The sequence below is a fragment of the Sceloporus undulatus genome, chromosome 2, assembly GCF_019175285.1.
Source record: "Sceloporus undulatus isolate JIND9_A2432 ecotype Alabama chromosome 2, SceUnd_v1.1, whole genome shotgun sequence".
NCBI classification, from domain to species: domain Eukaryota; kingdom Metazoa; phylum Chordata; class Lepidosauria; order Squamata; family Phrynosomatidae; genus Sceloporus; species Sceloporus undulatus.
Window position 1 is genome coordinate 107,122,500 of NC_056523.1, and position 18,164 is coordinate 107,140,663.

The following is an 18,164-nucleotide window of genomic DNA, read 5'->3' on the forward strand; positions in this document are numbered from 1 at the left end:
TCTGTTGCAGTTCCCCCTTATTCCAGAAATCACTTGTATGAGCAGGAGAAGAGTAAATCAGACACTCACTAAAGTGATAGTACCACACTGGAAATAGTGGGGCCTTCATGTATACCTTCATGATATCCTAATCAGATCTGATTCTCATCTATAAGGTGTAATAGATGTCAAGTTTGTGTTTTCCTTCCTACCCAGACATGGTTTTCTGGTAATTCATGGGAAAAGCAACCTAGTTTCATTTCAGAACCTACAACATTTTGGAGTGGTTGTAGACATGTTGCTGGGGATGGATCCATGAAGAACACCCTCATGCAGATAGGTTGTTCCCAGTTATCAGGCCTGCTGTTATTGGCACACCCACAGTGTCTGATTTGCTTCAGTTAGTAGTTTGACATGGACATGATTACACTCCAGGAGCCTGCAGTGTTTCCTCCTGCTGAATCCAAAACAGGTGGCACAGATGAATCACCTGTAGCAAAATAAGTTAAAACACCTTTTGAATGGTGGTTTATGCCAGCAATCATAGAATCATAGAGTTGGAAGAGACCACAAGGGACATCCAGTCCAACCCCCCTGTCATGCAGGAACTCTCAATCAGAGCATCCCCAACAGATGGCCATCCAGCCTCTATTTAAAGACCTCCAAGGAAGGAGACTCCACAGCCCTTACTGTCAGGAAGTTCCTCCTAATGAATCTCTTTTCCTTTAGCTTACATCCATTGCTCCGAGTCCTAGTCTCTGTAGCCACAGAAAACAAACTAACTCCCTCCTCAATATGACATCCCTTTAAATATTTAAACAGGACTGTCATATCACCTCTTAACCTTCTCTTTTCCAGGCTAAACATCCCCATCTCCCTAAGTCATTCCTCATAGGGCATGGTTTCCAGACCCTTCACCATTTTGGTCACCCTCCTTTGGACACACTCCAATTTCTCCACATCATTTTTGAATTGTGGTGCCCAGAACTAGACACAATATTCCAGGTGGGGCCTGACCAGAGCAGAACAGAGTGGCACTATTATAGTGGACCCTTGTTATACACTGCAGTTTGGTTCCAAGATCCCCTGTGTATAACAAAATACATGGATGCTCAAGTCCCATTAAATATAATTACATAGCAAAATGGTGTCCCTTATAAAAAATGGAAAATCAAGGTTTGATATATGAAATTTATACTTTTTTGGAACATTTTCAAACCGTGGATGCTTGAATCCGTGTATAAAAAATCTGTGTATAAGAAGGACCGACTGTACTTCTCTTAATTTAGACACTATACTTCTATTGATGCTGCCTAAAATTGCATTGGCCTTGTTAGCTGCCGCATCGCACTGTTCAACTTGTGGTCTACTTGGACTCCCAGATCCCTGATTTGGGCCCTGCTGGAGTTCCAAATAATGATGAGTGCCAGCTTCGGGGGATGGAGATCAGTTAGGGATCAACAAGATCTACTCCATAGTATAAACTGGCTTGAGCCAAAAGCAGTAAGGTGTTTTTTTTTGGGGGGGGGGGGGCATTTCAGCCACAAATACAAGCAGCTTAATTCTGATTCAGATGGACAAGGTAACATTAAAGGTGCATGTGAACCACAAAGGACAGACCAAATCCAGGTCACTGGTGGCAAAAGCAACATTTCTAATAACTTGATTCAGGAAAAGATTTTAGCATCTTTTTGTTATAATCAAAAGAAGGAGGGGAGAAGCCTGACAGAAGATGGAGCAGCAGTGAAAACTACATCCTCCTGGCAGATTAAAATTAAAATAATTAATTCCTGCTCTTACTTTAAAGCAGGTGTAAGTCCAACAGAAAAGAACTGTTAATGAAAGTTTTAAGCAAAGGAGTGTGACAAATAATTGGACACTGGCAGATATAAAGAACATTTAAAAATTACTTTCAGTTTTGGAGCCAGAACCAGTGAGCGAATGTATAAAAGCAGTAAGTAAACATGGACCACACTCCCTTCATAAGTCAGATGTGAAATCCACAGATGTTACTGTGAAATACCTCAATATACTGAATTCAGAAGAAATAATTGATTTGAGAGATAACAGAAAAAAATACTGTAAATAGCAAAATAATGGCAGATACAGTGAAAGTTGGGAAAGGAGGAAAGCAATACGAGCCAGTAGTTGAACAACAGCCAACTCCATCAGATCAGACAGAAACACAAATATCTGAACTGAAAACATGGCTCTCAGATGCTGTGAAAAAAATGCAACAGGACAATAAAGTACGTATTAATCAGATGACTGAGAAGATAGTAATAGAAATGAATAAATCTCTGGGTGAAATGAAACAGTAGATAAAGGAAGTCAACCAAAGAATGGATGCTGTTGAAAAAGAATAAGCAATTTAACATAAGATCATTCAGGAGCAATCCATTCAGTTTTTAAAAATTGGCAATTAAAGATGATTGATCTACAGGATTGGGACTAATGTTCTAATATTTGAATTCATGGCTTCCTGGAATTATCTAGAGAAAATCCTAAAATTTTAAAGAGAGAGTTCTAGAATGGATCCAAATTCTGGTTCAAGAAGTCAAATGGGTTCAAGAAATAAAATGGAAAGCTGCTTTGAGTCCCACTTTGGGAAAAAGGTGGGATAAAATTAAATCAATAAATTAGTAGACATAGAACGAATTCTTAGAACAACATTCAAAAGAGAGGTGCTGACCCCGAGAGATATTGTTATGAAATGTGTGAGTTATTATAAGAAGGACCTACTTATGGAGGCAGTTAAAAAAATGGATGGATGGCTGAAGTGCCAGTCAACCATAGTGAAAATTTATAATGATCTTTGCCCAGAAACAATACAATGGAGAAGAAGCACTAAACTGTGTATTATTGTGTTGAAAAAAGCAGGATTAACTATAGTTGGGGATACCCAGTTCTCTTGAAATTTTGATGAGCAAAAAATTGCTACAAAATAACTTCTCTACAACAATGATTGGATCTACTACATGAGCTGAAGTTCGAGACACAAGAAAAAATCGTGAAGGAGAAGAGCAGGGAGCTACTGGAGGAACTCATGAAGACGGAAAGAGGATATTATTACATCAAAGTAGATTAATAATAAGAAATGGGATGAATTAGGGATAAGCTGGGGGAGGGGGGTTTGAGGATGTATTTCTCCTCCAGTAACTGTGAGAACCTCTCCTCCCCCAGGGTTCAGGGTAATAGGGTTCACACTTCCTCACCAGGGTCAGGGTATAGGGGTTCAGAAGGAAAAAAAAGGGGGGATACTGTGGGGGGGATGGGGGAGGGAGGGAAGGATGGAGAGAGGAGGAAAGGATAGTTGCTTCACAATAAGGACCACATAATAATAATAATTAATAATAATAATAATATAATCATACTAATAATAATACATTTTTACCCCGCCTTTCATAAAAATTATCAAGGTGGCTTCAAGAAAACTTTTTTACGATTATGATGGTTATAAATTAAGAGAGTTACAACATTAACTGTTACAGAGTTGGGATCCATATGAAAAGGGGAAAATGGAAGCTTTATTTAAATAAGGATAGGGCAGATATAATCTTTTTACAGAAAACACATCAAGTGAAGAAGGGGCTAATGAATTAAGTTAAGGTGGGCAGCTATAGTATTGAGAAAGCATTATGGATTTCTAAAGCAAGGGGTGGTAGCAATCCATTTTAAAAATGGCTTCCAAGTTCTAGGTTAAAAAGGATGAAAATGGAATATTTATACCTCTGCAGGAAAACAAATGGACAAGGAAGAATATACATTGGTAATATATAGTCTGAATGAGAACAGGTAGAGAAGGTATTAAAGAAGTGGAAAAAACGTAAGAAAGGTGTTTATAGTTAATGGCAAGGGATTTTAATAGGTAATGGATAATGGAAGGACAAATCTTTCCCACTGTAGGAGAAAGATATAACAATATTGAGACTGAAATAAAATGATGAATAGATAGAAAGGAGTTAAACGATGTTGGAGGGTATTAAAGCAGATGAAACAAAATTTACTTATTATTCACATAAAATTATCTAAAAATTTACTTTCCAATGTTAAGACAAAGAATGGATCATTAATTTAGATACCCTGAGACCTTGCCATTCAACAACAGAATGGTACACAGATCAAAACCTGTTAATCGCTTCCTCTCGGACCAATATGGTGTTGTGTATGTATGTATATACTATATATATTATATATATATATTATATATATATCCCACTCTCTCCCTGCCAGCATTCTCTAAAGATGCCCCAACAGCTGCTGGTGAAACATCAGGACTAAACTCTTCTAGAACAAGCCTCCTAGCTGAAGAACCACAAAAAACTTGGATGCCAGCTGTGAAAGTCTTCGCCTTAATAATAATAATAAAATATAAAAACTTTAATTTTATATCCTGCTTTTTGTTACCACAATCCAACGCGGTGTTACAACCTTTTTAACAAACACCAATCATATACAATCCCCCCCTCACATTATTACTTGCTGTTTCATTAACCCAGTGTTATATGGAAAAAATTCCCAACAATTTAAAGACAGATGGAGAAAGATTAAGAAAACAGAAAATAATTAAAAACAAAGACTGGGTTAAAAAAAATGATGGTATAGGGGACACAATAAAAGAGAGACTACAAGGGATAAATGTATCTTGGTTAAATGATACAACTAGAACAATGGAATAATGAAAATGGATAGGGAAAAATATGAATGCAGGAATATACACGATTTGAAACATGATTATACAAAGGGAAAATAAAGACCGATGAAATGTTAAAAGGTACCACAAGTGAAATTTTAAATATTATTGGAACTGAAGAACTAAATGATTCTTTAAAGAATATGAGGTTATGATTTGGAGCAACAACTCAAAACAGGTTGGGGAAAAATCTAGGGTTTGCATATACTGAAATAAAAGAGAATTATTATAAGTTGGTTGGAGATGGACCTGACTCCACTATGTCAAGTTAAATAGGACTCTGGCTCCATCTCACATGTGGTTGTAGTTGCTACAAAGCTAATCACCCCTCTCTATTATTTTCTCTGCTGAAATTCCATAGACTTCAAGGAGGTCATTTCAGTCGCACCTTACTATCAAGGTTTTATCAAAGAAAATTGTTTCTCAGTTATTATACAGAGCAGAAATTTGGGGCTACAAAAGTGTCTCAATTTAGAAACTGTTCAGAACTTATTTTTAAGATCCATGTTGGCTGTCCCTAAGTGTACCCTGTCTTCTTTTCTGAGGCAGAAAAAGGCAACCGATTCTTCAGGCAGGGTGGTACACATACTGCTCTTGCCTTCTACTGGCTAAAGTTGTTATCCATGAGTGATTCCAGGCTCCCCAAAAATGTTTTTTATACACAATTATCTGTTTTAACTCTCCAAGCTCCTGGGTAATCTATAGTTGAACAATATTGCAGAGCTATGAGCTTAATTGGGACTCACTTCCAAATATATGCCACCCGTTACAGTAAGCAACTGATTAAAGGAAAAGTTCATCTTGCTTCCAAATGGGCCGATCTTCAGTCACTCTTGAACTCTTCTTTTTCTTTTTGGTACCCATTGTACGGACATCATACAAAACATTGTTTGGGCTAGAGCCTTCTTTATTAATCTTACTCTGGCCCTTGCTAGAAAAGCATTTACACTCTAAGGTACCAATGTATGCTTCTGCCCATTTGACAGGCAGATAATAACACTCCTGTCCATCTAAGACTATGTATCTGCAAACACCGGGGACAGTGGAGAATATCGAACATTACCTTTTACATTGTCCTCTGTATATATCTCCTAGACATAGGTTTCTTGATGTATTTTACATTCCCTTTTCGTAGATCTTGGTTTCCGCAGATTTGTGTTCTTTTGGCCAGCAACAGTGTATTTGTTACTTCTATTAGCAAAATTTTGGTTTAGCTGCTGCAAGATAAGAATCAGTTCTCCATCGGAATGATGGCCTAGAACCGTTCTAGTTTTTATATTTTTTATTATTTTTACATTTATGATGTATTATTGTTTTTTGTTGATGGTCTCTCTTACTAATTTTAACCTTTTGTTTTATTTGTGCTTTTTGTGCCTTTTTTAAATATGTTTTTGTATTACTGTTTGGGTCTATTTATATTGTGACTCGCTTTTAGCTTTTAAATAACTTCTTTCTTCTAATAAACCCATAAGTACAGAAATTCTGGGCAAATGGTATTGAAGAATAAGAGATAATAATAAAATATGTTTTATTATAGCCGCTATTTGCAATGATCATAGCGGTGTACAGTTAAAAATTGTAATACACTACAAAATACAAGGTGACAGTTTAAAGGGGGGAAGTCTCGTCCTTCAGCAGTTCCTGATGTTGCTGGGTCTGCCTGATCGTCCCTCTGAGGCCAAGAGACACGTTGAGGAGGGAGGGGCCTCTTCCTCAGGCAGTCCCTGATGTTTGCTGGGTCTGCCTGATCGTCCCTCTGGGCCACGATGACAGTTAAAGAGGGAGGGGCCTCCTTCCTCCAGACAGTTCCCTGATGTTGCTGGGTCTGCCTGATCGCTCCCTCTGAGGCCAAGATGACAGTTAGGAGGGAGGGGCCTCTTCTTCAGGCAGTCCCTGATGTTGCTGGGTCTGCCTGATCGCTCCCCTAATTGGAACCAGTCTTGAAATCAGCCCAGATATCACTTTTTATCAATTTTTGATAAGATTAATCATACTTAAGCTATTAAAGATTTTGATACAAATTTATTGACAGCAGCACTATTAATAATATCAAGAAAAATTGAGAATTCAAGGGTAGCTATCAAATAGGATGTCTAGAAATAAAAGAAATTGGGATATTGCTATTCATGTAAAATTACATGTAGATTTAAAGTTAAAAAATAGATTATGAAGAGGAATGATTTTGCCAGAGTGGTATGGAACTTTTATAGAGGAGTGTTTTCATAAGAAAAAGAGGTTGTGTATGAGGTCATTGCAATTTTGGAAAACTGATTAATTCCATGGTTATACAGTGCTGGAAGTAGGGTTGCCACTGTGTAGTATGGGTTGAAAAGATTTATCTATTTTTAAGTTTATTATGTGGGTTTTTTAAAATTATAAATAATTTTTTTAAAGAAGCAATGGAAAAATTGTGGCCTGTCTTGGATGCATTTTAACATGCTTCAAGAAAGATTGGGAGATCTCTGTGGAGCCGTGTTGATCACTCACGTTTCTAGTGCAGCTAGCAACAATTGCACCACACCCTTCTTAGATAAATGTAGGACAGTGACATGGCCTTCATCTTCCACATTGTATGCCACTGCTGTTGGCTTGCCAATCCGAAGAGACTTCCTTTGGAAGATGCATATTATATCTTGAGGTACTCATTGTGTGATATGCCTCTGTTCACCCCACCATTGGTAGGGGAGCTTTGGTTTGTATGTCCATGCTAGGATGTTTCCACCTCCATGCTGGAAAAAAAATGTAGTGGAATATCTTCCCCACCCAGAACAGGGGAGGCTGTTTCCATTGACTCTGCAAGGGTGGTTGTTGTTACTTTTAGTTTGAGTTTATGGTGTTTCTATTTTTATACTTATATTTGCATTGAATGCTCCTGAGTCTGTTTTGTATCCTTGGCTGTATATTGACTGAGGGAATGGTGGGGGTTTTTCCCTCTGGTGGTGACTCCTTCAAGTTCTGTTTTCCTGCCTACCAGAGCGATCAAAACCCATGTAGGCTATTTCCACCTACATCACGTGAAAATGAACATCTCACCAGGTAAGAACCAATGTTCCCTTTTCACCGTACTACAACTAAGGGCTTTCTAACTCATGCAACAACTAGATACATTTGCTGTAGATAAAAACCCTTAGTAATTCACCAATCATGTATTTTGCACCAGGCTAAGACTTAGTGGGAAGCCAGTTTGGAGATGTGAAGCCTTGATTCAGCTCAACCTACTGCTCGAGGCTTGAATGCGTAAAAAAACACAATGGATTGTAAGAGGCAAGGTGTAAGTTTTATAGTATGGTTCTGAAGTGAAGAAGATATATATTTCAAAGTGTATTTAGTTGCTCTCTTGACAGATGTGATAAGGTATACTCCTTGATTAATTCCTTATTCCTGATATGGAAAGTGCCAGGCTGCACATGTATCCTCATCACATTTAAAAAAATCAAGACCTCCATATAGAAAAACAGCCATGCACCCTGACCGAGTTTGCCTAGCCGATTAGTCAGTTACTCCTGAGAAGAAGAGGGCTTTCCCTTGAGATGCTCTGTCTGTGGTGAGGTGGTAACAATCAGCAGGCATATCCATTCTGTGTGAAAAATTCTATAATCTTCCAAAAAAATTTGACAGACATACAGATTCCCTCTTGTAGTTGTGCCTTTCTTCACACTCATTTCCTCCTCTGTCTATTACACACACGGTCACCTGAAACACAAGAAGGCCAAATAGTGTTTTAAGAAAGGCATGAGACTTCTTTTGGTTTTGTTGGGAATACTCTTTATTCTGCACCAGAAACACACACAAAAAACTCAAGTTTATTTTAGCCCCTGGAAATTACTGGAATTTCCACATGGGGTCAGAAAATATCCCAGAAGTAACTCCTTTGGTTCCTGGGTTACAGTACAAGAGGCATGGGAGAAAACAGTGCATACATGCTTACAACCCTTTCTTCCTGTCCTTAGTCCAGCTGCCACTCTACTGTCTGCGTGCAAAACTGTTTTCTTCCCTAAATATTGGCATCTCCTGATTTGAACTACTAGTTAATGTTCGTTCTCTTTGTTAATGCAAAAATAACAATACACACATCTCACACCCAATCAGAGCATACATTTCTGTGATTATTAATTATACTTGGAATTGTTACTGATGAGATGTGTTGAACGGAAGATGGAAAGGAAAAGACGCTTAAAAGCTTTCCGCCAATGGCACGCAAGTATAAAGAACATATTTAAAAACCTATTTGAACTTCCCAGCTCCTGTGTTTTGCTTCAACTTGGAGGAGCTTTCTTCCCCCCCACCTTTTTTTTTTCTCTCAGTGGAGACCTTTTTGATGTCGCTCTGACTCCCTTTTTGTCAGGACCTCTGACCCCCCGTTTTACCCTCTTTCTCCTGCTGTTGGACTGCTTGTATTCCACTGCACTGGGTAGTGCCAGGATTACAGGCCTTCAGAAGACAACAGGCATTATACAATATTACTTATGATGAAAACTGCCACTCATATGTAAGACGAGGTATGTTGTGTGGTGTATTGAATGAGGACAGCAAAAAACCTAATTTTGAATATACTTCATTATATATTATACTTATTACGATAAAATTTCCAGCTTAATTCATATTTGTGTTCATATTGTTCTTACAATAACATATTTTCTTCTGTTTTCCATTTGTTCCTATCTTCTATTAGGACTTCCCCCCATTCTTTGTTCCTTCTCATAAACATAATCATGCTGTTGTCCCTCCCCAGTACTTGTTATACAAATTACCTTAGAATTCTAAATATAATCTCTCATTTTCCACAATAAAGTGGTGCATGTTTTGCCTTTTCGTTCCCCTTGCTATATTTGCTCTTGATTTGTATGTAGTCATTTAATCTTCTTGCTTTTTGTATTAATTTCTCATAGTTGTTTGTGTATCTGATGAAACTCGTTTTTTCCAAATGTTTTCTTATTTCCTCATTTTGTTTTGTCTTTTTCAACTGTAATTTTAAACATTTTTTCTTTTCTTTTCTTTCTTTCTTTCTTTCTTTCTTTTTTTTTTTTTTTTTTTTTTGGGTTGGTTTTATCTTTTGTCCCTGTCCTACTAGTCATTTTCAGTTTTTAAGAGATTCTTATTCCCTATTGTCCCTTCCTAGTATTCTAAGCCTGAACAGACAGGCCGAAATAAACTGCTTTGAGTCCACTTTGGAGGTTGATGTTTAAATGACACACACTCATCTTAAGAGGCAGAAGCTGGACCGACGCTTGTACTCTAGCCCTAGGACTGGAGTGTAGCTTTGGCGCCGTTCCAGTTCTTGGATGCATGCAGCATTTAAACAGCATCCCACCAAAGTGACCCCAAGCAATCTTTATTTTGGCCTGTCAGTTTGGGCCCCAAAGACTGAGTACAAACTCTTTAAATTTTGATGTTAATCTGTTATTAATCATAAAATGTTTAGTCTGAAAAATCTTTATATTTTAAAAAATAATTTTAAAAATATCTACAAAAATACTTAAGAGAGGTTAGGTTTTAAATGCATGTTTTCATTTTCATTGGTTTCTAATGTGATCCATTTTTAATTTAAAAACCCCTACCATGTATTTCTATTTTATTCTTATTTTCTTGTATCTTGCATTACTCTTGTGAAATCTAACTCATGATGGCTTAGAATACCATTTCTTGATCCCATTTAGTTGATAGAATCATGATTTCATAGAGTTGGAACAGCCCACAAAGGACCATCCCGTCCAATCCCCTTGCCATGAAGGAACACAGAATCAAAAGCATCCCTGACAAGATGGACCATCCGCCTTGTTTAAAAAATCTCCAAAGAGGAGACTGCAAGGAAAAACAGCTCTTACTGTCAGGAAGGAGGTTTCCTCCAATGTTTAGGTGGAGAATTTCTTTTCCTGTAGTTTTCTGTAGTTCTCTGGAGCAGAGAAAACAAGCTTGCTCCCTCCTCAATGTGATACCCTTAAATACTAAACAGGCTATCATATCACCTCTTAACCTTCTCTTCTCTAGGCTAAGTCTTAGCCCCCAAGTCTGTCATAGGGTTTTATGGTTTCAGACTTTCACCTTTGGTTTGCCCTTCTCTGGACACGCTCCAGTTTCTCAACAACTTTTTGAATTTGGTGCCCAAATTGGACACAGTCTTCCAGGTAGCCCTGACCAAAGCGAATAGAGTGGTTACTATTACTTTCCTTGATCTAGACACTATATTTATATTGTGCAGCCTAGAATTGCATTGGCTTTTTTAGCTGCCTCATCATACTGTTGACCGTGTTCAGCTTGTGGTCAACTTAATAGTTTATGTCTTTATTCTTTTCCTCCATAAAGAGAGGTGGTAAATATATTTATCTGTTTCTTGTGGGAACAATATATATTCAACTCATTCACCTTTCTCAGGCAAGAAAAACCATTCCCAACAAAATTCCCAAAGTTGGGGCTAATAAAACAATCTACCTGACGTTCCCTCTCTCCCATTTCTTGCAATTAGTGGTGTTAACATAAGCACTCAGTTTGCAGTCATATACGGAAACGGATGGCCTGTGTTTAGCTATACGTGGAATTCCCTTTTACCTTCCCTCCAAATTGCCTTGACTGAGATCACAGTTAAATTGATGACTGTGCACTGTTACTTTTGTTACATAAGCAAAAGAAAAACAAAATAAAAAATTAACATCCCAATCAATTAATTTCTCACTGAGATCTTTTTAACAAATTAGGTCTACAAATTCTCATTTTCACTCGAGCAGGTTGTCAAATTTCAGAGCTCATAAATACTGAATTGATCATTTAGAAAGAAAACCAAAATTCCACAGTATGTTTAATGAACAGCAACAAGTTGTCACATTTCTAGTTATAGCCACACATCAACCAGATCTTCTGCAATTTCAGGGACATATTCTTTTTTTTCTTATGTATTTTTATTATCCAGTTTAAACTACAATAAAACTTACCGAAATTAAAAAAAGAGAAGGAAATATACTAATGTTTGAAATTTCTGTGATTTTTTTTTAAACCCAGAATGCTCTTTGGTTACTATGGTTATACCTGTGCCTCGTATTGTAAGAAATGTATGGAGATTCAAGATGTGTCAGTCACTTGCCAGTGCCCTGAGAAGGATGTACTGTTATTGGTCGATTCAACGGTGAAAGTGTGAATTAGTCCGTATTATTTATCAAAAAAATCTGAATTAATTCTTTTGAAAGGATGTGTTTTTTTTTTATTTTATGTAAAAGATTGCTAATTTTAAAACTTCCATAGAGGTTAAAGAATGAATTGAGCTATTTTTGTAGGCTTTTCATCTCTCAGGTAGAATCAAAGGCCTTCTGAAAGTACTTGCTTAAACATAGTAATATGTTGGGGGGGGGGAAATCCTCCACAGTTTAGTCTCCCTCCATCCACCCAGCATGCTAAGGTGGGTGTGCTGTAACCCCTTTATACCCAACCCTTCTATCCATTTCCCTCTTCTCCACAGTTTCTTTTCTGCTTTCTTTATATTGGAGAAATTGCACAGCCTATGATTTCCTGGTGGCTTCATAGTCTCCATGATAGAAAATAATAGGAAAGACACAATATACATATTCAAAACAGGTGGGTGGAATATACTTAATATACTAATTTACTACTACTACTAATACTACTAATAATAATATATGTTGTTCAACCCAAAACACAGCAATTTCCCCCTCCCAGGCTCCCTTCCCACCCAGGGCAGGTAAAAGAGAGCAAGAAGCCAAAACTTTCTTGATAGCATGACCTGTTTTAGCCAAGCTGGTCACATGTAGTATTCTCCCTTATTTTTGTTTACTAGTTGTCTTTGCAGGGAGGGAGTTGTTTCAGCTGCATCACTTGAATGATGTTAGGGGCTGCCTCTCTACAGAGGGGTATGCCAAAAAAAAAAAGTTTCTGTTCCATCTTGCCTTTCAGCTGAGAAGAGGAGCCAGCTCAACCTTTTTACTGCTGGAAGTGAGCATCTTAAAAGTAAAACCAATGTTACTTTTGCTTCCCACTTCCCCCCCCCCCCCACCTCCTTTGTGCCATTTGCTTGGAGGTGTCGTAACGGGGTTGCATAGAGAGTCATCCCACTTAGTTTCCTCTAGCTTGACCGTGCACTCAAGGATGACATCAGATTCAGAACCAAACTTTCTTAATCTATAATTATACATATTTAGGCATGAATACATTTTTTTAAAAATGTTTTGATGGTAACTGATCTCTGGCACTTACGTTTTCTTATAATTAAACTAAAAAGTCACGGAGACCCTGTTCCTGATGCTTAACCATATTTACATTCGTTTTCTAGAATGTTGATAACTTCCCTGACCTGATATTCCCTAAGCTTTCCATTCACTTAATAAGCTTTAATTAATTTTAAAAGAGCCACTTGGTCTAGAGCAGTGGTTCTTACCTTTTTCTTATCAGGAAACCCTGTAACAGTGGGAGTCCTCCCCCTTGTCTGATAATCTTCTTCCTAGAGTAACAAAGGGGATAAATGTTGTGAGGAGGGTAAAGTTGGCATTGTAATGAGGCTGGAGTATCACAAAGAAATGATAGGAGATAGCAATTGCCAATAGATGTTTAGATTGGCAGAAGACAAGGGAAGCTTTGAGATTTTTCTCAACAGGGTTATTTAAAAAACCCTTAAAAGACCCATGAGGGGTTCTTTAACCAAAGGGAGCTTTGGGGATGGACACTCTGACCCCCAGGAGCTGGGCAAGACTCAACAAAGGAGTTCCAGACTCAAGCCATGAACCATCAAGGACTACAAACCTATCAGATCTGTAATTCAATAGGAGATGTATTGCTAGTCTTGTCATGTTTTGGTTTATTTTTTCCTGTTGGCTGAAAATGCCTAATCTGTATCTACCCTGTAACTTTCAATCAGTGCCTGAAGGACAAGTGGTTCTTCATTGAGAGATGCCCCGTTGATGTTAAGTCCTTACATGGAATTAACCCTTTCCTTTAAGTACGCTGATTTCTCTGTTCCTCTTTCATGTGGCTTGGCTCGGGTATTCATCTCCTCACCAAGGATGGGGAGGAGAGGAGGCAAGAAGTCTTTGCCGCAGAAAAGTACCCCCAAAGTAACTTACTACTGTGTTATTAGAGAAAAGGAGGGCCAATTCAGTAGGTGGTGGAAGCTTAGTTCATTTAGCTGGTCTAAGGGTCCCATCCAGCTAAGACAGAAGCAGGAGGGAGGAACGAGAGACCCCCTCACAGATCCTCTAAAATCTTTTGTTACCACAGACCCCAAGACCTAATTCAAGATTTAAAAAGCCAGCAGCAGACAAACAACAACCAACATAATACTGAACACTGAACCATAAGTAATTGCACCATCATTAAATCTTTATCAGAGGTGCCAGAGGGAAGACTTTTCTCGCTGTTCTTCCCATCAGTTTGCACTAGAATAATAAATAATAATAATATAAAATTTATTTATATAACCGCCCTTCTAAGAAATCAGGGCGGTGAAAAACAGAGGTAAAAAGTACAATTAGACAGATCAATACAAATACATTATAAACCGTAAAAACAGAGTTCTATAAATAATAGAGATACATGTTGGCAAAAAATGCTGACATGACATTGGGGGGGGGAGAATTACTGGTTTGGGTAAGCTTGTTCGAAGAAGTGGGTTTTTAACCCCTTCCTGAATTGAGGGTAGGGAGGTGGCTGGCGGCGCTCAAAGGGCAGCGCGTTCCAGAGGTTGGGGGTGGATGGAAAAAGCCCTCCTAGAGGTGGAGTTATATTTCACTCTGGAAACTCTTAACAATAGCTGCCCTGAAGATCGAAGTGCGCGGGGCGGATGGGGGGGGATTGTACGGAGAGAGCGGGTCCTCCAGGTACCCTGGGCCCAAGCCATTTTAGGGCTTTATAGGTAATAACCAAAACACTTGTATTGCGCCCGGAAGCGAATAGGCAGCCAAGTAAGTCTTTAAGGACTGGAGTTATATGCTGGTCCTGGCAGTGACCAGTGACCAGACGGGCTGCCAATTCTGCCACAAGTTTGAGCTTCCGGGTTGGTACAAGGGTTGCCCATGTAGAGCGCATTGCAGAAATCCAAACGAGAGGTTTACCCAGGGCCGTGTACAACATTTCAAGGTCCTCCCCGGTCAAGGGTAGGGACCACAGCTGGCGTATAGCCGAAGCTGATAAACAGGTGCTCCTGACCGTCGCATCCCACCTGAGATGTAAGGTGGGCGACGAGTCCAGGAGCACCCCCAAGCGCGTACAGAGTCCTTCACGGAACGCTGATCGTTCAGGACAGGTGGGGAAACCACTGCCAACCCCGGACCGGGGGGGGAACCTATCACCAGTACTTCCGTGCTCTCTGGATTCAGGATGGGAGGAACAGCACTGCAAAAACCACCCAGCCAGCTTGCCTTGGCTTTGTCATTTGGGTGCTTTGCTGCTGGGGAGGTGGTGGGGTTGAGCGTTTCAACCCTGTCTAGCTTTCTGTACCTCTTAATGGACAGCCCCCTAGTAGCCATGGACCACAAGATAAGAACCAGTGTCTAGAGTCTTGGTTAACATGCATTTCACAAGCATCCAAGGAAGGAAGGGGGAGTTAGGTCTCCCTAAATTTTGAAGTGAAATCTATTTCTCAGTAAAGAGTACAAGACTTCCTTTGACTCTTAAAATGGGTTTAACGAAAACAATTGTGGCATCTTTACTTGACGAGGGGATTGGGAATCCCTTTGATATCCTCTTATATCCCACCCCCCCCGGAGAGTTGGAGGATGGATACAGTGTTCACAAAACCATACCTTACTTATCAATATATTAAATGAAAAATATGGAAAAATAATTTAGAAATCCTGATCTGTGTCACATAGATTATAGCTCTCTTGTGTGCTTTTCAGGTCACCCTCTGATTTCTTACCAAAACTATCATAGAATTTCTTGACAAGCTTATATCAGAGGGATTAACCATGCCTTCCTCTAAGCTAAGAGGGTATGAGTTGGCTGAGGCTACCTACTGGTTTTCCACATCTGAGTACGGGATTGGCCCCGGTCTCCCAGAGTCCTACCCCAATACTCAAACACTACACCACCACTGGCTCCCTATAACTATCATTGGACATATTAATATTTGGTGATATACGGGAGAACATCTCACTTGATCTAATGACTGTATAAACAGTACATTCATTATATAATTAAAATATTTTTCTCTTGCTTCCAGGCATCAGGCATCCAAAATGTCCTCACAATGCCCCTGGTGGTATTATGATGGACATTGTTACTATTTTGAAAAGGAAATGAAGGGGCCCACATGCATGGGCAAATCTACAGTGTTCCTATTATAAGATGGTAAACTTTGCTAGGTTGACGTTTGCAAAAGAGAGGTAGAAGGTTATTGTGCATGAGCACAGGGATTATTTGGGGGGCAATGCCAGTTATGTTGGGAAGTTTATAAGCTTTGGTTATTTTCTGTTTTCAGAAAGGGGTGTCAGGTACTTGAAAGAAATCAATCACCCACCATGTTCAGCCAATAGCAATAGCAAGTACATTTCTATACCGCTTACTCAGTACACTAAGCACTCCCTAAGCGGTTTACAAAGTTGTAAATCTGGATACTCATTTTAGGACTTCGGAAGAATGCAAAAGCCTGAGTTGAGCTTGAAGCCCTGTTCTTGGTATTGAACTCGCACACCTTATGGTTTGTGAAGTGCGTGGCTGCAGTGCAGAATTTAGCTACTGTGCCACGGGGGGCTCCAGGGTTCAGTCCAAAGTTATGTGTGTAAGGGATGCCAGTTTTACTCAGAAGATGGTTTGTTTTTTTTCAGCTATTACTCTCTAATAATAGGATTTTCTGGCACGTTATTCAAGGGGAAGGGGGTCACCCTGGCTATTCTCTGAGGCTGCAGATGAGGTGACTTGTCAAAGGTCACCCAGGGTTTTTTATGCTCGATGGGGAATTTGAACCTTGGAGAGGTCCTAGTTTAATGTTAAAAACACTACCCACATTGGCTCTGATTGCCTAGGATCACCAAAATCAACAGTGACTGGGGCACACAACACAAAAACAAAACAACAACAGCAACAACAACTCCTCTCTAAGTATGAGCTTAATGATATTTGAATTCAGACAGCGCTACCTATTCCAGTTTTAAAAGGGTTGATGGGATGTGTGCCAATGTCCCAGTAGTAGTAGACAGCCCTTGATGACATGCATAGTACAGTACATGTAGACAATAACTCTATTCTGAATTAATATTAAACAAATCCTTTGACTAAAAGAAGGTAAATTATTGGAGAAGAAAATAAGATTACTTTTTATAAACTTAGTTTATTAAAATTACACAATGCTACCTGTACTTCTGCTATTCTCATCATCTAGCACTTCTTCTTGCTTCATTTTGTATTGTCCTCCCAAGTGTTTTTCTTGGTATTAGACATTCAGCAGTGGCTTACCAGTGTTTCTTTCTGTGCAGACTAACAGAGTCAGCTGTGGTGCCACTGCCTTGCTCTGAGGATGCTCTGCCAATAAAACTTCTATTAATAAAATAAATATTACTGCTGCTGTGTTTTGGGGCGTGCAATGTCTAAACACCATGCCCCGGATGCACCCCAATCTGGCACTTTTTTTACCTTCTGTTTTCAGGCCATAGTTACTCTTAAAGATAATGAATTATAAAAACTCATTACATATAATTAGAGTCTAATATCAAGAACTATGAATCCCTAGAAAAAAACTGGTATTTAGCAAAATTTCTTTTGGACTATATTTTTTTTTAAAGCCAGCATATTCTCCTGATTACCGCAGCGACAGAAAGCCATTCAAACCTAAACCAAATAAGATAGATGATATAATCCCCCCCAATGTTTTTAGAGGCAAATCCTTAGATACTCATCTCTGGCAATTAAGATTGTACTAATTTTTAATATACATCAATACACAAACGAAAGTGGGACTCATAACATTCCATATTTTACCATACCATGATGCAAAATTATTCACTAGTTAGTAGATTGATTAGGCACTCCTGAACAAGTGACAATCAGAGCACACAGGTACATTTATACGCTTTCTGTTGCCATTTGACATTGAACATGGTCTTATTAATTTAAAACGTTGCAAAAAATTGAATGCGGTAGGTACTCTTTCTTTAATGTCATGCTAGCTTTGTACTCAACAACAGGAAAAGAATATATACTCATGATTACAACTTATTCCCCATTACATTCTGCAGGAGAAAACAGGTTTGCCATCCTATAACATTGTTATTGCCAGCAGGAAGTAAGCCAGGCTGGTGAATTAAGAAACACAACAATTATTTTCAGACACACGATGCCCTCTGTGAGGAAGAAAACTGAGTTGCTACCCATTTTGTTTTCAGGTTAGGTACACTAGCAGAGCATTGAAGTGTCTAAATAGCGGACAAATTCTCATAGAAGCAGTATGTGGGCCCTCAACATGTGCTGGAGTGGGATGCAGGACCCTGTTGAAGTGGGAAAAATGTGAGGTCCTCAGTTCAACTAGGGTCAACAGACAACATCTGGTAGGGTTTGTCCT

At 38.9% G+C, this 18,164-nt stretch overlaps 1 protein-coding gene across 1 annotated transcript in view; it reads left to right on the forward strand.

Moving 5' to 3' along the window:
• LOC121920386 overlaps window positions 1–18,164 on the forward strand; it is a 97,381-nt gene that overhangs the window by 18,792 nt on the left and 60,425 nt on the right. The window lies entirely within an intron of this gene.